The sequence below is a fragment of the Cornus florida genome, unplaced genomic scaffold (genome assembly GCF_030987335.1).
Source record: "Cornus florida cultivar Cherokee Brave unplaced genomic scaffold, ASM3098733v1 CherokeeBrave_3.0.0_Hap2_Chr09, whole genome shotgun sequence".
NCBI lineage: Eukaryota > Viridiplantae > Streptophyta > Magnoliopsida > Cornales > Cornaceae > Cornus > Cornus florida.
The window spans coordinates 61,296,898-61,301,665 of record NW_026775579.1 but is presented as its reverse complement, the minus strand read 5'-3'; positions in this window follow the sequence as shown (position 1 = coordinate 61,301,665).

Genomic DNA, 4,768 nt, shown 5'->3' with positions numbered 1-4,768 from the left:
AAAGGGCTAACACCCTGGCCAAGTGACGCTGGTATGCCTACGAGACCAAAGAGTATTGAAAGAATAAGTTATGTAGAATATATATGCCAATCGTGAAAAAGAAAATAAATTACCTCTCTCTGTTAAGCATGGTGGTGGAACGCCATGATCTATGGATGCGAAAAGCGCAAGGGTCTCAGAATTTACCACTTGGCTACAACTTTTGCTATAATAGTTGAGGGCCTTCTGCATACGAGCATTCTCAACTTCGCTAAGGGCGTCCTTATCTTTCAACCCTACCAGTAAAATATAAATAAGCCAATAAAGGACTAACAAGAAGTTGTTATAAGAGTAAATAAGTCAGCTTACCAGTGAAGTCAATTTTACCCCATTTCGTATCACCCTCGACTGTTTTTCTTCTTCACTGGCATTTGGGTAAAATTCCCACACGTCGCCTGATGTAAAGAAAAATTTCAACTATCAGTTTCTATCATACTGCGGAAAATCAAGGAGCAAAACCCCTCTCTTTTCGTCATGTGCAAAGTTAATCCAGTATGCTCACCATTGCGTCCTAGGGTGATAACAAGATAAGAACTTTTTCAGTGTCAAAGGTGGATTCCCACACAGGTACCAAAGAATTATGCACCCGGTCACTGTCCTCCATGCATTGGGGGTAAGTTGACAAGGAGCGATAGAGAAAAATTGAAGTATTTCTTTGCAAATATGAATAAAGGGAAGTGCAGGCCACATTCAAAGGCAGTCTCGAAAAAACAAGTCTCCATGCCTTGAGGGGCATCGCAAGACCTTTTGTGAGGCTCTGCATGGTGGAGGACAATGTTTTCCGAAAAAGAATGTCTGAGTTTTAAGCGGGCAATGCTTTCACTAGTCATGATAGAAATTTCCATCTCTGGTCTGACTGGAAGAGTTTTGCTGTTGATATCACGCTCAATAACATTTTGTTGAACAGGGGGTTGCACACCATCTAATCGAACAAGGGTGTCCATATTACCAGAAGATCAACAAATAAAAAGAGAAGAAAGAAAAGGTCAGGACAAGATAAAAAAAAAAAAAAAAAAAAAGGTGACTTGTTGATTCTTTGAAGATAATCAACTGCCTTATTTATAGAGAAAATTGAATGTTGCAACGGATGGAAATATGAACGTTAGAAAAGAATATTCTCATCTCTTGTTGACTTTGTGCTGTGCCATCAGACAGACAAACAAAACAAAAAAGCAAGTTGTTTTTGTTGTGCAATCAGATAGACCAACAAGACAATGTAATAGACTCTTGTTTTATAAGGTGTGTAATCAATGTAATGCAAGGAGCAAGGTTGTGGCTGTTACAAATAGCAGTGCAGTTATCTACAAACAAACAAGTAGCAATAAGTTCAAACGATTATTTATTATTAGTACAAGCCAACAACAGGCTTGTTCCTGCAAGTTACAAGAAGGGGTTACAGGTCTACAATCTGCAAGCTATCTACAAGTACCTACACTTTACAAAGCTGAATTTTATAAGCTTGAAAAAAAGAAAGAAAAGAAAAGAAAATAAGGTTTGTCACATGAGACGTACAATTACAAGCGTGGCAGCTAACTACAATGCTTATTAGTGTACAACAGTGTACTTATTTTTTTTCCTGTGGAAGCAATAACATAGGCGCGCTACAAATCACGTATTAATACAATGCACGTGCATACGCGCACTTGTTAATGCCACTTGGTTTTTTTGTCCTGCTGCATGCGCCTGTATTATTACAACGAAAGAATGGTTCTCCGATCCGTATTGAACAAGTAAAGGAAAATTAATCTCCTTGTTAAATACTACAACCTACCCTATAAAAAGGGTAGTCAGTCAATCCAAAAGGTACGCCAAATATCCCTAACAGAGTCCATTCATCTTCCTGATCTTGTACTAACTTGACCGTCGAAGACTCTTGGTCGGTACCGCACCGGTGCCTTTCTGACAACTTTTTCTCTTCTTTACATGTTACAACGTCGTTCCAGGTCGTGACAGAATTTTGCATCATTAGTTAGGTTTGTGGCTCAAATTTGTATGCGGAAAATTAGTTTCCTTTTTCGTTTTGGAAGGTTGAAATTTTTTGTTAAATCAATTGACTGAGAAATTATTGGAGATGATCAGACCTTCTCAAGCATGATGATAATGAAACACTAATGTTCAACATGATAATCCAAACAAAAATACAGACTTTTAGGCATGTATTCACTTTCCTTAAAGTATTATTTGTCCCTACTCAAATTGAGTTTGCTAACGGGTTCTGGAGCAAAACACTCCCAGGATATAACGAAGCCTAAATTCCTGTAGTTAGCAATACTAAAGGAATTTCCTGAACACTCATTGAAACTGTTATGACTAGATACAAGAAAGAGAACAGAAAAAAGTGATTTTAGAATGTTCTACACCATCGCTATTTATAGACTTCCAAAAAATGCAAACCAGAAGTCACGTATCATCTAAATAGTTGCAACCTATTCAGAAGGTGCAAAACAAAAGTCATATATCATCTGAATAGTTGCAACCTATTCAGAAGGTGCAAACCAAAAGTCACGTCTATATATATATATATATATGTTACAATATATTCAACAATTCCCCACTATATTGTAATATATTAAGTATCCAGTCGATGTGATATTATCACGCATACGAGAAGGTATCTTTCGATTTAAACCTTCAATTAATGTACGTATTTCAAAGTTTTAATGAAGAATAATAGTGGCCTTAGCTTAAACCAAGTCTTCTTTTTTATTAAAACCGGAAATACCACACATATGATTCTATCCAGTTTCTAGGAGATGTTCATATTTTCTTTAGCACTATTATGGCGATACGCTCATCCTGGTTTCATGAACATTTACAATAGTAAACCCTAATAACCCTTACTAGAAGCGGCACCACTTTTATGCTCACATAAGAGAAGTACCAATATGTGTCCCTACTACTTTAGACACTTCACGTAATTTGAACTTCTTTAAGAATATATAACTCATCCTTAAATTGTAGTAGTCTACACTGAACATCCTCGAAGGGGCAGTTTATAATTATTATTATTATTATTATTTTCAGTGCTTATACAACCACATATCTATAACTTGTTATTACCCATTAAACTTTGGCAGAGTTGTGATTTTCCATCAGAACTTCTTGATCATCCACAGATTCATAAGTCTTGTAATGTGATTTATCATTACAAACATGGATAGTAGCCCCAGAATCAAGCCACCAATATAAAGACTTAGTTGCTGTTGCCATGTTCAATTCAGTTATCATACCAATTTGCATTGCAGACACCAAAGCAACAAGATTGAAAATCTTCTCTTCCATTACATTAGCGCTATTTGAATTGTGGACTTTCTCTTTCTTTTCATACTTTTTGTACTTGCAATCACGAATAAAATTTCCTTTCTTTCCACAATAGAAACATGGTCCAGGAGAATTTTTATTCTTATAAGGATGACTCGTTTTGAAAGTTCCTTTATTTTGCAACTTGAGACTTTTCTAATATTTATTTGATTTGCCTCCATCTATATAATTTATGTTGGAAGAATCTTCAACATAATATTTCTTATCACAAATTCGAGTTTCTTCTTCAATTCACAAATGCTTCTGTATTTCTTCCAAAGTAAATTTCTTAGTCTTATGTAGAAGTTTCTTTCTATAATCATTCCAACTAGGAGGCAACTTTGAAATGATAGCCCCTATTTGAAAGGATTCTAGAAGTACAATTTTCACTTCATGAAGCTTTGTGACTAGAACTTGTAATTCATGAACTTGATCTAAAACTGAAAAATTATCAACCATTGAGAATTCAAAGTACTTAAATATTAAAAATTTATCTGTACCTAGTTTCTCAGTTTTGTACTTAAATTTTAGTGCATTCCAAATTTCCCAAAGAGACTTCATAGGAGTATAGAGATCGTAGAGTCGGTCTGAAAGTGTGTTCAGAATGTGACCTCTGCAGACCAATTCATCTTCCTCTCGTTTCTTCCTATCTTTAATCATTTTCTCTATATTTTTATCAGTTGACTCTGGGAATGGTTAGAGATTTGGATCCAGAACATATGAGATTTTAAGAACAGTGAGTAGGAACATTAATTTATCCTTCAAATGGGTAAAGTTAAATCCATCAAATCGATATAACTTCACAAACTCTTGATTCATAACCTTGAACGTAGTATTGTCTGATATAATCTCCATCCAAATAACATTTTAAGATTATTAAATCAATTGATCGAGAAATTATTGGAGATGATCAGACCTTCTCAAGCGTGATGATAATGAAACACTGATGTTCAATGTGATAACCCAAACAAAAATACAGACCTTGAGGCATGTATTCACTTTCCTTAAAGTATTATTTGCCCCCACTTAAATTGAGTTTGCTAACGGGTTCTATAGCAAAACACTACCAGGATACAACAAAGCCTGAATTCCTACAGTTAGTAATACTGAAGGAATTCCCTAAACACTCATTGAAACTGTGTTATGACTAGATATAAGAAAGAGAATAGAAAAAAGTGATTTTAGAATGTGCTACACCATCGCTGTTTATAGACTTCCAAAAAGTGCAAATCAGAAGTCACGTATCATCTGAATAGTTGTAACTTATTCAGAATGTGCAAACCAAAAGTCACGTAGCATCTGAATAGTTACAACTTATTCAGAAAGTGCAAACCAAATGTCACGTCTATATATATATATATATATATATATATATATATATATATTACAATATATTCAACATTTATAGAGGAAAGTATATCCCATTATG